Source organism: Camelus bactrianus, chromosome 15 (genome assembly GCF_048773025.1).
Source record: "Camelus bactrianus isolate YW-2024 breed Bactrian camel chromosome 15, ASM4877302v1, whole genome shotgun sequence".
Taxonomy (NCBI): domain Eukaryota; kingdom Metazoa; phylum Chordata; class Mammalia; order Artiodactyla; family Camelidae; genus Camelus; species Camelus bactrianus.
The window spans coordinates 57,131,653-57,148,238 of NC_133553.1; the positions used below are offsets into that span (position 1 = coordinate 57,131,653).

The window sequence follows — 16,586 nt, forward strand, 5'->3', positions numbered from 1 at the left end:
CAAAATACATCAGCACCTTTCCCCTCTTCTAGCGTTTGCACTGACAGTTCCATGGCGGTACCTTTGAAGAAGTCGTGGTATTTGAGAGACTTAGTAAAATGAGGATCACAAACAAAACCTCCTACCACTTCTCTTTTTATTTCCTGGGATTGTTTTTCCTCTTGAAAACTACTTTCTTTGCGCACTTATTAATGTGTTAGTCTGCCCCCTAGTGATCGTGGCACACAGTGCCAGGTTTGCTAATGACAGTGCCCACAAAACTTTTCCCCCATCTGTGTTTGATTAATCCTCAGTGGTGCCTCTTGGACGAGTCGCAACAGATTTTTATCTCAACAGAAAAATTAAAACAGGAACAACTGTGACCATAGTTAATAAGATTGTTTCTTTAACATAGAGGTTAATCCTGGCTGAACGTTCAAATCGTACACACGTGCACACACGCAACTAGAAAATCGATACCTGGGCTCCGCCCCATACCCGTTGAATCTGAACCTCTGGGAAGAGGGTCTGAGTGTGGAGGGTTTACAGAACTCCCCGGGTGATTTTGATGAACAGTCAGGATTCAGACGAATGAAAACTCTTATCAGAACTTGAATGACAAATGACAGCAAAGGCTATCCCCTTAAAGGCAGCTCTCCCAGAAGCTTGCAAGCTCTGTGGAGATGCTGTCCAGGCTCACTGTGGTTTTGGTCTCCTCTTAGGGAGTTGCTTTCACATCACATGGCATATATTTTGGAACAGTCTCAATACTGGCAAATTTTTGTCTTTTGACAGCAGATTTGTGTGAATTTGAATAAAAATCCTAACATGATTCTAAAATCAATCCAGCTGAATATGCTGGGACATTTTTCAGGAGAAGCTGAGTGAGACCATTTTTGGTCAAAAACAACATATGGCCAAGGAGATGGTTTTGTCTCGTGCACCTCTTAATTGACACAAAAGGCAATTCCAAAAGAGGGCCACAAACATTTTTATTAGTAACAGCTGTATTGGAGCCCATGTGCTGCTCCCCAAAGTACTGTCTTTAAAAGACAATGTTCATCTGGGCATCTGAGGTCTAATGGGACTATTAAAACTCTACCTCCTTGCTTAAGAATCAAACCCGAGTTAAGAACTGGAAGGGGAAAAACTGGTGGGAAGGGTCAGATGGGACAACCCCTGAGTTGTGTGGAACTCTGTTCATGATCCAGCACTGTCAGAATCCAATTTGCCGCATCTAAGAGGGAACCCATTCCAGGCTGACAGGGCAGTGGCCAGCCCAGGGAGCTGCTGAGGGTCTCTGTCTGGGAACACCAGGATTCTCCTCAGGAAAGTCTGTGGCTGAGTGAGATGACTAACGCTTGTATTGTGATTTTCGTCTGCCCTCCGAGCCCTCATGGTGAAATTCTCCAACATTACATCAGATAAATCCTAACCTATGAGAGCACAAGACATTGGTGAGCCCCAGTTGTCAATCGTAAATCAGTTGGACTTTATTTCCAGCTCCACTATTCTGCAGTCATTTTCTTTCCGAGGAGAGATTTTATTCTCCTCACCTACCTCCTCAATCTAATGTGAACATTAATGATTGGGCCCTCCTGCCTGGCGTCTCCTGTCTCTACAATGGTATTTCCCAATGTGTATTCCAAGGAACACTAATATCTGTTTGTTTGTTCATTTATTCAACTAATATTTGTTGAGTACCTCATGTATTCCAGGCAAGGGTAAATCCAGGTTTTGTGGGACCTGAAGTTTATAATGATCTTGGAGGTCCTCTTTAAGGGAAAGAACACAAAACTGTGAACATAGAATTAGATACAGGGACTCAGAAAGGCTGTCCTAAAGCGTAAGCTCCATTACTTCATGGTGCTTTTGTGAACAATTCCAAGCCCAATTCTGGGGCTAGAATCGTGAACTAAACAAAGACCTCCCTTGTAAAACATACATTCTAAAGGGATAGAGATAGCTGAAAATTAATAGAATTTAGAGGTGAAAAAAAGTCAATGGTTATATGTTTGAGAACTAAGGAGCTAAACAAAATTAAACAGATTCCTTCATTTAAGGGCTTCTCATAGCCACTAAAATGCTGATGTGCCCCTGACTCTCCAAGAGGGGAACTGTGTGTGCATCATTCCCTAGCTTTATTTATCAGAGAATCCTTCTTTTGTGAGGCATCCCTGTGGACTCAATTCTGTGAAACTAGGAAAAATTCTGCTGTTACCTACTAGAAGCTCAACACGTGATATCATCCGTCTGTCATATGCCATGAAACAGGGTCCCCTTCTTGTTTGAGAGAGGCATTTGGTTCCTGCACTAATGAAACAATTTAAATCATTTCTCATTATTGTCATTTTCTAACTCCTCTTTTAGTGTTTTAGGCATTTGGAATACTTAGCTCCTCTGCTTCCAACGTTTCAGACTATAAATCTCAAAATACTCGTTTCAAAACCTTTCCAATCCGGCCTTGGATTTTACATAGCATGGGTTCTGCTTAAAGTAACAAGAATTCACCTTATGAGGGATTCTCAAATTTAGAAATGCAAAATACCAGGACACCTCGTGGCTTAAAAATCATCTGTTATCCTCCAGAATCACAGAAGAGTCAGCATTTGGGGTCATAAATCTGCCTTCACACCTCCCTTCAACCCCTCCACCAGGGTGAGAAGGCTCTTGTGTGGGGCCTTGCTTTCCAGTGGTAAGAATTCTATTTGTCTCGGGTGCTGGTTCCAGAGACATCTGTGATGGCAGCCCACCCAGCTCTGTTCTCAGGGAGCTAACTTTAGCAGCAGAATCTGCATCTGCTGGTGGAGTTTGACACAGCATATGTTTTCCAAAGCAGCCCTTCCCAATAGCTGACTCCCTTCTTATGTGAGGACATTTAATATATCCTGAGAACTAATCATCTCCCCCCTCTTCCCAAACGTTTAAGCTATTTTTAATTTCATCCAGTTTAACAAGCAGTCATGTCTGGAGCCCTTCTTTTGATTTCAAAATAAATAAAGAATTTCTATGACTCACAATAGATTTCACCTCTGGGCAGGCCAGCAAGTTTATCTATACCTTTCTTCGAATAAAGTCCTTCTCGCACATGTTTGTTAACCCTTTAACCTCTTGAAGGGATTAAATACCAGTGAACCACCATAGTGATGATTTTTAAATATGTCCACAATTTCTTTGACACTTCTCTCTTCAAAAGGTGGAGCCTAATATGAGTGTGAGTTGGACTTAGTGACATGTTGTAACAAAGAGAACACAGCCAAGTGGCAGTGTGTGACCTTCCAGGCTGGGTCATGAAAGGCACTGTGGCCTCTTCTTTGATTTTTCTTGGATTATTCACTCTGGGGAAAACCAGTTGCCACATGATGAAGACATTCAGGCAGATCTACGGAGAGATCCACATGGTGAGGAACTGAGGCCTCCTACCAACAGCCAGCCAGGAACTCAGGATTTTGCCCACAGCCTTGTGAGAAAAGCTCTTGGAAGTGGACCCTCCAGCCCCAGTCAAGCCTCCAGATGACTGCAGTCTCAGCCAACTTCTTGACTTGGACCACATGAGAGTCTCTGAGACAGAATCACCCAGCTAAGCTGCTTCCCAGATTCCTGACCTACTGTGGGAGATAGTAAATATTTATGGTTGTTTTAAGCCATTACGTTTGGGGGTAATTTGTTACACAGCAATAGGTGACTAATACAGCCATCCTAAGGGTTCTGAAAGGATGTCCCAGCTGCTCTCCCTGTGGTGCTTGTCTCTTCTTTCTGAAATAGTTGGGCTGGACTGGCTGGGTGTGTAATTATTTGAGTAACGGGAAGGATGTCCATGAGCTTTGCCCTGTGGATAAAATTGAGTCCTGTTAATATAGTGGAGCTAGTTTCTACTGTACCCAAGGCCCGTTTTCAAGATTCCCAACCCCCTGAGAAGGGGGCAGTGCCCACAGCACTGCCGATTTAATCCTATCGCCTTCCTGCATGCCTCACTGCTGCCACTGCTCATCTCCAAGGCCCCACCTTCATGCTTCAGACCACTGCCCAAGCTGCCATCATTGTCCACTTCTTGGCCACTGAGTTACACACTCTGGGGTCTTGTCATTGTCTCTCTATCTATCTAGCAGCTGTCCTTCCCTGTGTTAGTATCTTTTAGAGGTGTATTAAAGCAGTGTTAAGGCTCCTTGAACTTGAGGCACACAGCCTTCCTTCTGCAGGGAGGATGCCACCACCAGGGGGACACATGCAGGTAGTAGCCAGCACACCAGAAAAAGACCACCGTTCCCTTTTAATCCCCAGAGCCCTGTTGCTGAATTTAGCTAATCATAACTGATACTTTTGTTGTTTAGAGTAGAGTCTCCCCCAGACCTAGCAGTCCCCTTCTTACATTTTTTTCTGACTTTTTTTTTTAGAGCAGTTTTAGGTTCACAGCAAAATTGAGAGGAAAGTAGAGAGATTTCCCACATACCACCTGTCCCACACATGCATAGTCTCCCATTATCAGCATTCCTCATGAGAGTGACATGTTTGTTACAATTGGTGAAGCTCCACTGACACATCGTAATCACCCAAAGCCCATAATTGATTGTAGAGTTCACCTTTAGTGTTGTACATTTTATGGGTTTGGACAAATGTACCCATCATTGTAGCATCACCCTAAAAATCCTCTGTGCATCTCCTTTTCATCTCTTTCCCCACCCTAACCCCTGGCCAGTGCTGATTTTACTGTCTCCATAGTTTTGTCTTTTCCAGGATGTCATATTGTTGGAATCATATGGTGTATAGCTTTTTCAGACTGGCTTCTTTCACTTAGTAATGCATTTAAGATTCCTCCGTATCTTTTCATGGCTTGAAAGCTCATTTCATTTTAGTGCTAAGTAATACTCCATTTTCTAGATATACCACAGTTTACCCATTCACTTACCGAAGGACATCATGGTTGCTTCCAAGTTTAGACAATTATGAATAAAGCTGCTATAAACATCTGTGTGCAGGTTTTTACATGAACATAAGTTTTCAGCTCCTTTAGGTGAATACCCAGGAGCACGATTCCTGGATTGTATGGCAAGTGTATGTTTAGTTTGTAAGAAACTGCCAAACTGTCTTCCCATGTGGGTATACTATTTTACATTCTCATCAGCAGTGAATGAGAGTTCCCTGTTGCTTTATATTCTCGCCAACATTTGGTGTTGTGAGTGTTCCAAATTTTGACCATTCAAGTCGGTGTGTAGTGGTATCTCGTTGTTTTAATTTGCATTTCCCTAATGACATATGCTGTGGAGCGTCTTTTCATATGCTTATTTGCCATCCTTATATCTTGTGATGAGGTGTCTGTTAAGATCTTTGGCCTTACTATTTTATAATTGAGTTGTTTGTTTTCTGACTGTTGAGTTTTAAGAGTTCTTCACTTACTTTGAATACCAGTCCATCATACTTCCCTTGCATTTCTAGTAACCAACACCATCAGAAAATATAAATAAGTCCATCAAACATTCCTACACAAATGTAAATCCTAGTCATTTATCTTATTTATTTTCCTAAGATCTCCTTGGCCCCCAAAGCAGTAAAATAACTCTTCCTATGCATGAGAAAGCTCTGAATTTTTTATCTTAATAGGCTATTGGAAGAAAAAAAACATTTCTAAGACAAGTGCGTATGTGTATAGTGTTGGTGGGAGGAAGCAGAGATTGGCCTGTCAGTAGTTTCTTTCTGGAAAGTATGATTGCTGTCTTTATAAAAAACCAAAAGCTTGGTTCTTCAGAATTCCCCCAAATACATTGTGCAGTGCACTAGCTCTGCAGGGTATTGGGGGGTGGGGTGGGATTCTGTGAGCATCCTTGGGAAATGCAAAAACTAAGATGTTTCTCTGCTATTAGACTTCTTCAAGCCTTTAATACGCTAATCACCACCATGAGGCAAACCTAAAATAAGAATTTAGAATAGGTGCACAGTGTTTCCCAAACTCACTTCACCACAAAGCATCTCATGGAACTAGTGCCATATGGAATACACGTTGTAAAATGTCAGGCGAGGCCTAACCCCAGAGAAAATGGAATGTTGCAAAATCAAATGCTCTTTAATGTGCTACCCATCCTGGATCATCCAGGTCACTCAACTTTAATCTGTTCCCAACAAGAACATTCAGGGAAAATTGTTCTGTAAAGACATAGATCTGAGGTCCAAAGAATCCTTAAACCAAAATAAGCTTGTTAGCCTGTTTTCTTTCCAAGGACAGAAGGAAGGCAAGGGTGCTCAATAGATATTTGTTGGCAAGTCGAATCCAAATTTGCTCTCAGTCGTTGAACTAGGACCAAGATCTCCCACCTCAAGCCCCAGATGAAAGCTGGGATGCATGGGGAGAGAATCATCGTAGTCCAGCCCCCTTCCCTTTCAAAACACCTCCATAAAGAAGGTGGGAGATGGGGGAGGGGGAAAGAGAGAAAAAACTTTATTCTTTCAACATTGACCCATTTTGTTCAGGTCTAACAACTCAAAAGCAGCAGAGTCATTGAAACACGGATTGTAAAACTATAACACTCCTCAATTACTTCTTGTTGGCCAGACAAGCAAACCTATTATTTGACAATGCATCATGCTCCAAGATAGTAAACTTTATCATACAGAGGTCATGAGAAAAAGACCACAGGTACAGTTTGCTAACCTCCACTAGATAATTTTTCACAGTTATCATCCAAGCACTGTAAAAGCACAAAAGATATGTTATCTTTGGGCTCAGTTTATTATAACGTGTGGGTGAAACTCCCTATAAAACCACTTACTAGGTAACTGTTGCACGTTCTCCTGCACAGAAAGTCAAATCAGTAAAACATCTTTTTGACAGTGTCTTTTTAAGTGTCAGGAATAAAAGGACATGCTCTTAAAGGAAAGGTAGCACACAATTTATCACCCCCTCACTTTCCCACACACACACACACACACACACACACAGATCCCCATCGCCTCTTGGCATACCAGAGACACTCAAAAGAATCCTTCTCAGTAGTCTCGTTTCTCTTAGAGCGGAGTGTTTCATGGCAGAATTGTTCCTGGATAAAGCTGCAAGTAACATTAACTCAAGATACTATAGGTGCCAGCATTTTAAGTACTAGTCATGGTATTTTTTTCCCCTAGAGTCATAATATTGAGTGAAACCCAGGAAATACAAAATAAAAGGATGATGGATTCCCTCAACAGATGCTCTCAAGAGTCTCAAATTTAATATTAGAGCCTAAGAGAGGTCATCTAAATCTAGCTTGAAACTTGGATGCTTTAAAGAGCTTACCTCTCTCCCACAGTAATGTTTTCAGTCTCCAGGGACACATCAGGAGTTGGAGGGGAGGGGGAGAGCCTTGTATGATGGAACCCCAGGATGTATCATGACATCCCGGGAAACTCAAGGTTCACAATCCTATCCCCAAAAGGAAAGACAAGTTAAAGAATATGAGATGGGATTTCCCAAAATGAAATTCTCTTTAGCGTTCACTTCTTCTAATAGTCCAAGTCCAAGAGCTTCACTATCCATCTATTCAAAGGAAGGAAGCATCTTTTAGACTGATACACACAAAAGCAGTTTTTTCAAAGGAAACTGACAAATTTAGGAGGGTTAGTCATATCTCCCCACAAAAATCTGCTGAATAAATATTGAGGGGCTTCTATGTTCCCAATACAAAATAGGAGCTCTAAGAGAATGAAAAGATAAAGAATATGCAGTCTCTGTGTTTGAAAACTTTATAATTTAGTCGAAAAGATAAGTCTTTTACACAGAGAACAAAGGATAATTAGCAAAACGTTAAAGGAGTTGTCTTCTAGTTGAAATGTTTCTTCATTACCAAAGTATGCTTGGGATACAATGAAAAAATATGTATAGATTTCCTTCACCTGGAGCCTAGCTCAAAAATCAACTCAAGGAACCTGAAATATAGCCATGAATCTTTAAAGCTAAGCAAAGCCTCATTTCCAAATAGTTTTCCTATATCCAGCCATACTGAAAGGCCTTTGAGATATTCCTAGTGAGTTCCTCTTGTATTCAACATTCAGTCATTCAACAAACATATATGGAGCCTTCTCTATGGGCTGAGTCCATGGGATACAGGAGTAAAAGACCTAATCCATGCCCTTCCAGAACCACAGATATAGGCACGGGGTCTCTTCTGTGCCTAGGGTAATCATATATTGGGAAATGTAAAACAGAGCAAGTGGATCACAGAAAATTTCTCAAAGGAAATGGTATCTGAATTGAGGTATGAAGGCTAGTGCATGTTAGCCAGTCGGAAAAGGGTGAAGGAAAAACATGCAGCGCATGCAGTGGCCAAGAGGCTTGGGAAAGCTCAGTGCAGTCACAGACTTGGCTTGATTGGAGAAGAAGATGTAAGATGAGTTCAGAGGAAAGCAAAGATCATTTTTGGCTGAGGGATCTGGGAAAGCTTCATGGAGGAGGTGAGGTTTGGAACAGAGCCTTGGAATAAGAGTAGAATTTCAGTTAGATGAAGTGAGAAGGCAGGGGAGGGCAGTGTTCCAGTATTCCTTAGTTTACTGCACATTGCCTGGCATGAATAGGTGCATAAAAAGCATTATTACAAGTTGAAAAAGCAAACCAAGGTACCAAGGGAGAAGAGCAAGTTCAAGATGTGTTTGGAATGGTGAATAGTCTGATTTGTTAAGAGCAGAGAATCCTTATGGCGAAGACATAGGAGATAAGGTAGGAAAGGTAAACTGAGGCCAGATTAAAGAAGTCTTATCTCTTAGTTAAGAAATGCAAGGAAAGGCTATAAACAATGGAGATCCATCAATGGATTTTGAGCAAGACAGTGGCAAGATCAAAATGCACTAGATATCGTTTGGTAGGATGGAGGAAAGGGGGACCAAAGTCCAGAGGCCTGTTAAGATGCTAAAGATGCAATCCAGAGTGAAATAATTAGATGCCTGGCTAAGTGGGCACAGGAGGAAGAGAACAGACTTGTAGACTCACTGGTTAGAGGGCACTGAGGACAGAGGAGTTACAGTGCTGCAAAGGTTTTTATGCTGTGTGTTCCAGGTATCTAATGTTGTGTAAAAACCACTCTGAAACTTAGTGGCTTAAAACAACAATCCTTTATTTTGCTTAGACATACGCAGTTGGGTAGGGCTCAGCAGGGAAGGCTCCTCTATGCTCCATGCAGCTTCAGTCCAGGCAGCTGACTGAGGGCTGGAGGACCCTTTTTCCAGATGGCTCACTCACACGACTGGCACCTTGATGCTGGCAGTCTCTGGGAGCTCAGCTGGGCTTGAGGGGTGGGAGCCCTCAGTTTCTTTTCGTGTTGTCTCCTTCATGTGCCTGGGCTTCCTCAGAGCGTGGTGTTTCATTCCAAGGACAAGCGTCATAAGAAAGAGAGGTACATAGAAGCTGTATGTCTTATGGCCCAGCCTCTAAAGTTACACATCATCACTTCTGCTGTTCTCTGTCATTACAGCCAGCACAAAGGCCCACCCAGTTCAAGGGAAGGGGCTGTAGACTCCACCTCTAATGGGAGAGTGTCAAGGTTCTGGAAGTGTACATGGGACAGGAAATACTAACGTAGCCTGTCTGGGTTTAAATAGTGTCCTTCCAAAATTCCTGTCTGTCCACACCTCAGAATGTGACTTCATTTGGAAACAGGATCTTTGTGGATGTAATTAAGGTGAAGTCATCCTGGATTAGGGTGGGCCCTAAACCCGATGATTGATGTCTTTACATAAAGAGGAGATGACACACAGACAGAGAAGAAAGCCATGTGAAGACAGAGGCAGAGACTGGAGTTCTGCTGCCACAAGCCAAGGAATGCCTGGAGCCAGCAAAAGCTGGAAGAGGCAAGGGAAGCCCGTCCCTAGAGACTTCGGAGGGAGCACGGCCCTAGTGACACCTGGATTTTGGACTTCTGGCCTCCAAAACAGTGGAAGAATATATTTCTGTAGTTTGAAGCCACCACATTTGTGGTCACTTGCTACAGCAGACCTAGGGAACTATTACATGACCCTTTTTGGAGAACACCATCTGCCATGCTCAGTGGCTTCAAGATTGGAGTACAGTCTTGAAATACAACATCAAGGAGGAAGAGCTGGCCAAGAGGGGTGGGTTCTAGTTTCACAGTTCGCTCCATGGAGTTTGTTGGGTGCAGCAAATGCCAGGATGGTGCTGGTTTGAAATGTGGGGCTGTTGCTTAGAGGATGAGGCTGGGACTAGAGATGCCGTTTGAAAATCCTGGCCATCAGGAAGAAGCTCGGCAGAAAGTCAGACATCCTCCGCGTTACCGCTTCCTCGTGGGGCTGAGTCAGGTGACCGCACATGTTTCTACCTTTTAATTATTTATAGCGCACAGTCTGAAGTGGTGTTCAACCAGCCTAATGACTCGGGGTGATGGAATCAGAGGGGAGGGCGATTCGAGCTCTGCATGGAGAGTTTCTAATAGACTTCTCTACAGTTTACAGCTGAAGGGAAGAACCGCTCCCTCCTCTTTCTAATAGACTAACAAACCTCTCTAAATCTTCCGAGACCCCAAAGGTACCCGCCAGTTGCTCTTTCATTCAAGAGCCAAAATGAGTACAATAAGTTTTGTAGCTGGCACAGATGAAATTAGGAATTTGTTAGTGAAATGTTCTATATGCTGATTTTCCTGACAACCCTCTCATGGTCGTAGATAACAGTCCCTGATCAACCAGATGCCAATTAAAAGAGAGCAGCCGTTTCGCTCATCCAAATATTTCCACTTTGCTCAAAATGGATTCCAAACAGTCCTGGGGTTCTCAGGGATGCTTTAAATCCTTTTTCCTAGCTAGACGGCATTTTAGGTTTTCTGTGCAAGACTCTCACCCTTCATTGCAAAGCTCAAAAAGAGATCGTATCTCAGTTTATGTCTCCTCATCCCTACCCCCACCCCCACCCCTCAGTAGGGCATTTATTAATTTAGATTTCTTGGGAACTTGGGTCCCTCCTGGCTGGGCCTGGTAACGAAATCCCATTAAAGATAATGAATTTTTTCCCTAAACTTTTTGGGCTGATGGTTTTCCTGAAAGGTGCAAAGGGACTGAATTTTTTTTTTTTTTTTTTTTGCAAGGCACTAAGCTGAGACCATTGTGGATGAGTCCTTGGAGGACTCTTTAGGGATGAGAAGAAGATGGAAAGACGAACCAGAAGCGGCTCCCTGAGGAGGGAAATGGGAGAGGGTGGAGCCAAGGAGGAGGGAGAGAAAATGACAAGGGGCTGGGGGGTGGGGAGAAGAAAGACACAAAGATCCTTTGATGCCACAAGAATATTGAAGGCTCTACAAGTGCTCCACGGGTTCTGAGGGTGGGAGAGCCAGAAAGCTGCACTGCAAAGTTGGACACTTGGGGGACAGAGGCGTCTATGGGCACCAGAAGGCAGGACAGGAACAGATCATGGGCCAGCCTCAGGAGGGCTTGCGGCAAAGCCCAGAGAAGTTCCCGTCCGCCTCTTCATCCTCCCAAGTGAAGGAAATACTCTCGTAAGAACGTGGGGTACAGGGAGTAGATGGGGTTCGACCCCTTTCTATACCAGTCTCCAAATAGAGATTAATTATTTTTTGGTGGGTCACGTGGTTTGCTTGAAATTTAAGCCTGTAGTTTTTCCAAGTTCTAGAGAACAATAAAATCAATAAAACAGCTAACATGTAGTATTTAGTGTATACCAAGAATTGTGTTAAGTAATTTATGCACATTACCTTATGTAAATCTCACAAGTTCTTTATGAGGTTGGTGCTGTTATTAGATGAGAGAACTTATGCATAGACAGGTTACAAAATTTGCCCAAGGTCACTCAGAGCCAGGATTTGAACTAAGTCCAACACCAGAGCCCTGGGCCATTGTGACAAACATTAGGAGGTGTATCACACTGAGTAAAATGAACTAATTATGAGACTTTATTGAGGGCCTCTGCACAGTGCAGAGCAGAGGTTGCTGGAGCATATTTAAAGCTGGAAGGACTTCAGCAACCATTAGTCCCAGTCTGGGAAACTGAGGCAAGAAGGATGATTTGGCGAAGGAGACTCAGCTACTTTGTGGCAGAGCTGGGTTGGAATCAGAACCGCCTGACTCCTGGCTTCCTGCAAGGATGACTCAGGGGGGACCTTGCTGTCTCCCAGAGTTGACCAATGGCACCATCAACCCAGAAGCCATGTGTGGAAACATCCAGATGTGCTGCCCCAGAGGGAGGCGTAGACAAGGAAGAGCTGGTCACAGGGGCCTGCAGAGAAGACAGCGGAGAGAGAGTGTCTTTGCTTTACCCTCACCTTCTGTGAATGTAGACCCAAATCCCAGGTCTGTCATTGGGAACACAGAGGGAAAGGAGGTGTTGATGAACTGGCCCTCTAGGGGCTGAAAGTCTGTCTGAACAAATGGTAAAAGAATTGGAGCTGCAAAGAGCAGAGCTGCGGAAGGGCTTCTTATTTGTGTTAACAAAACAATCAAACCTTTCCTTAGATCCCTTTATGGCAGATTAAGCAGGCTTTGGGGGATCTCAGCATACCTGTCACCGAGCATTTGCATTTCACACTGCAGAAACCCTTTAGATTAACGACCTCCCTATCTGCAAGATATTCTTGTCTTAATAGTCTAGTTATGTGTAATACCAATCCCACCAAGATTAAAGAGGAAAGAATTTCTGGTACGAAACCTTGCTAATGACTAAGACATAAAATCTCGCTGCAATAAATTAACACGTGTCTTCTAATATGGACCTACTGATTTACTTGTGGCAAAATTGCTCCAGAACCACACACCTGGGCATCATCGGCACCACCCTTGGAAATGGTGGGGTTTATATTTATATTCAGCTGCAGTGAACTCTGAGGACAGCCATCTGGCGCTGCAAGTACCAATAGCCCTGAAGTGGAGAGTGGCATTTCTGTAATACTTTGATCAGTAATCCTGCAGGCAGAGACCCAGACACCCCACATTCCCTTTTACTGTCCTCAGTGCACTAGACGTCTTTACCCAATTTATGAGTATTACCTGCATTGAAAAACAGTGCCAGATTCTGTGAGTGTTCTGTCCGGGCAGCACAGCACATGGCAGGAGGCCAGAGCAGCCTGGCCCCAAGCACAAGGGTGCTGACCCTCTGCTGACTTGGTGCAAATCCCAGCTCTGCCACTTATTGTTCATACGACCTCAAGCAATTGACTTCTCTAAGCCTTCCTTAGCTTCCCTATCTGTAAACAAGTGATCACCATACTTATGCCCATCACCTAAAGTAGTTCCTGGCAGATAGTAGGACTTAGACGACAGGCATGGAGCTAGGCCCTGCTTCCTTCTAATTTTTCAGCCCAGGCCTCCTTGCAGAGAAAACAGCTGACCCTTAAGTCTTGCCTATAACGGAGCAATCTTCCTGAGTGACGCTGAAGGCCATGACAGTGTCAGCTGCCGCTCTACTGAAGCATTTATTTAAGTCTTGAGCATTGCACCGTGGGGTAGTTCATGTCCCTGACAAGTACACCTAGCATTGGGGCAACCATAAAACCCAGCAGGCATCAGCACTGCTCCACCACTTTGTAGTTTCCCAGGGGGGGCGGGGTGGGGGTGGATTATGTTCCTCTGGGCTCTGGTGTTTCAGAATGTTGTTGCTTTTTGGTTCCACCATGGCCTTTTCCTGATGCTGCCGGCATTCAGTAGTTGCAAATGAAAGTTTGTCCACCAGTTTTGTGAACATGAGTTTAAGTGGTTCAATCCCCAACGCAGGACAGTGGCCACCAAGGACATGAGTTTCAGAGGCGGGGACCTCAAATGTCCTTAACTGGAAGCCCAAGTCTCTGTATCTGGATGTATCTACTTGGTTCCCATGGTTATGAGGATTCCTGCTCCCCTCCTCTGCTGGAGTCTAGCTGAGTAGGGCATCTCTTCAGAATGGGAAGGACCTTGACAACCCCCTGCTTCCCCTCTCCCTTGACTTTGAGCCCTGAAGGAACATGGATGATTGTGATGATGGAGCACTTAGCAGCCTGAGAGTTGTGAGATAAAGGGTAGTCCTGTGTAACATGGTGACTGATACTCTTGAAGCTTCCACGAGGGCACTGCATTGGTCCACACACAGGAACCTCATGGTGGGCAAGAGGGGAGCGGGTCTGGGACGGAGCCGCCTTTTCATATGCAACATCTTGGGTGTCTATCCCTTAAAAGTGAGCATGGAGGATAAAGGTACGCACTCTTATCTTGGCTATTGAGGGTTAAATTGACATTTGGCCACATCTCCCTATCACCCCACTCCCACACACACCTGCATGACTCCAGAAGCCACACACCATCCTGACCATCCTCTGCTAAGAGCCCCCTCCCTAAAGACCTTCTCTTAGGGGGCCTAGGCCTTGTCAGTGGTCTTTAATCTGAATGGTCCCTCAAGACTTCACTGGAAGTCTTAGATAATGAGCTCACTGAGCCCCAGCAGAAAGAACTGGAATGCCTTTCCCACTGGAACCCTGCCACACTCCCTCTCCTCTACTGCCCTGTAACCTGAGACTTGTAACCAAGGGGATGGCCCAGTGATATGGTTCCTGGAGATTTTTCATTCTGCTGTTCAAAGGTTCATAATTGTTATTTCAGGGACATTTGCATCAGCATGCATTGTGTTTCCTGCATTCCTGTTTAAAAACCCAAGTGACCTTAAGTCCCACAATAAGAGTCTTTTTCCAGTTGTTTTGCATTATCTTGTGGTGGGTAGAATTCTAAGATACCCCCATGATTCCTGCCCCCTGGTGTACATGTCCTGCATAACACATTCCCCTAGAGTTTAGGCAGGACCTGTGAATACAATGACATCTCATTCCTGTGATTATGTTACATTATATGGCACAAGGGATTTGCAGATGACTTTGAGTTAATCAAGAGGGAGATTATCTTGGATAGGCCTGACCTAATCAGCTGGGTCCCGAAAAGAGACAAGCAGCAGCCACAGACACTCTCCTGTTGGCCTGGTAGAAAGCAAATAGCCATGTTGGGAACTGCTTCTGGAGTGAGCCATGTAGCTTGGAGGTGAGAGCTGCCTTAGGAACAGAGAGTAACCCCTGCCATAGCCAGCAAGAAAATGGAGCTCTGTCCTACAACCACAGGGAGCTGAATTCTGTCAACACCCTGAATGAACGTGGGAGAGAACCCTGAGTCCCGGAGAAGAACACAGCTCTGCCAACACCTTGATTTCAGCTTTGCAAGAAACCCTGAGCAGAGAACCCAACTCTTCTGTGCCCAGAGTTCTAATCTACAGCGAATGTGAGGTAATAAATAGGTATTGTTTATAGCCACAAAGTTGGAAGTAATTTGTTACACAGCAATAAATAAACGAATACCCTCACCTGGGGCTTCTTCATATCACATCAGTTTTAAGATAGGGCCTAATATAAGCCCGTTTCTGTTTGACTTTGTCATCTATTGCTTTTATTTCCTCCAAGTACTTTTCACACATCTCTTCATTTTTGGCTTAGAACTCTCATTGTCTTTTTACCAGTAGGCTTTCAAGTCTTGGCTCATTATCCTGCTTTGAAACAATTGTTAAATACTCAGTCCATCCAGAAATCCTCAGCATCCTGTGCTACTGTGACCTGCTGGAGTCTCTGTGTGGTGGCCAGCACCTGCATCTCAGCACAGCTTTGTTTTTCTCTACCTGTCTTCCTCTCCCCAAAACTCCCCAAGAAGCGCTACTATGGAGTTCCCACATTTGGAGATTGCAGACTTCTCTTGACTATATCCCCTGAGGACCTCCAGGGGCTCAGGTGCCTTGGAGTTCCAGGCGGGATACAAGTGGCAGAGATAGTAACTAGTATCCTCAATTAAAGTGAGGGATTTGAGTGAATGACACCAAGCATGAATACAGTAAAAGTCCTCTAATGAACCAGAGGCGTCCAAATAAATGAGGTTTTACTGTATTTGATTTAGATTGAAGAAAGCTTCTCTGTGGCACAAGAGTGTGATCAGTTGTTTGTAAATGAATGAACATATGAATGAATGAACAGAACATTTTATTCAAGCAGCAATAGAATTAAGGGCCAGTAAGGAAGGTACCTAATTAAAGACATGCATTCATGATGCTTTACCTCTTGACTAAATTGTGTCACCCATTTAAATACAATTGTCAGTAATATTAGTTACTGTTTATGCTTGGTTGTTTTAATTAAAAAGCTCTATTTTTAATCCCATTTAACAGAGGGGATATGCCCATATGCCCATAGGGAGAACAGCTAGCCAGCCCACAGGATGTAACTAAGAGTCTGGAAGTGACAAACACATTCATTGTGAAGGGCAAAGCACCTTAGAGAAAAAAATTGGCCACCTGGATCTTGTCCCTGCAAAATTCCAATCTACAGGGTGATAGAAAGCAACTTGAAATTTCTTTATAAATATTTTATAGTTCTCAAAAGTTGGAAACAATCTAAATATCCATCAATAGAGATGAGTTAAATAAATTATGGTACATCCAAATGGAGTATGCATTCATTAAAAATAGTGGTAAAAATCTACACTTACCGATGAAAGGATTTTGAAACATATTGTTAAGTAAAAGAAAAGCAAGTTAGAAGATAGTATTTACAACATAATTGTAAGAAAAAAAAAAAAGAGAGACTAGAAGACCATGTAACAGAAATGCTAACCATGGTCATCTTTGGGGAGTGAAG

At 43.6% G+C, this 16,586-nt stretch overlaps 1 long non-coding RNA gene across 1 annotated transcript in view; it reads left to right on the forward strand.

Annotated features, from left to right (window-relative positions):
- LOC123615919 (uncharacterized) overlaps positions 1 to 11,838 on the forward strand; it is a 36,465-nt gene extending 24,627 nt beyond the window's left edge. Inside the window, exon 3 of the long non-coding RNA XR_006723730.2 lies at positions 11,031 to 11,838. This is a non-coding gene — a long non-coding RNA (uncharacterized LOC123615919). The remainder of the gene's footprint in view (positions 1 to 11,030) is intronic.
- The last annotated feature ends 4,748 nt before the right edge of the window (positions 11,839 to 16,586 follow it).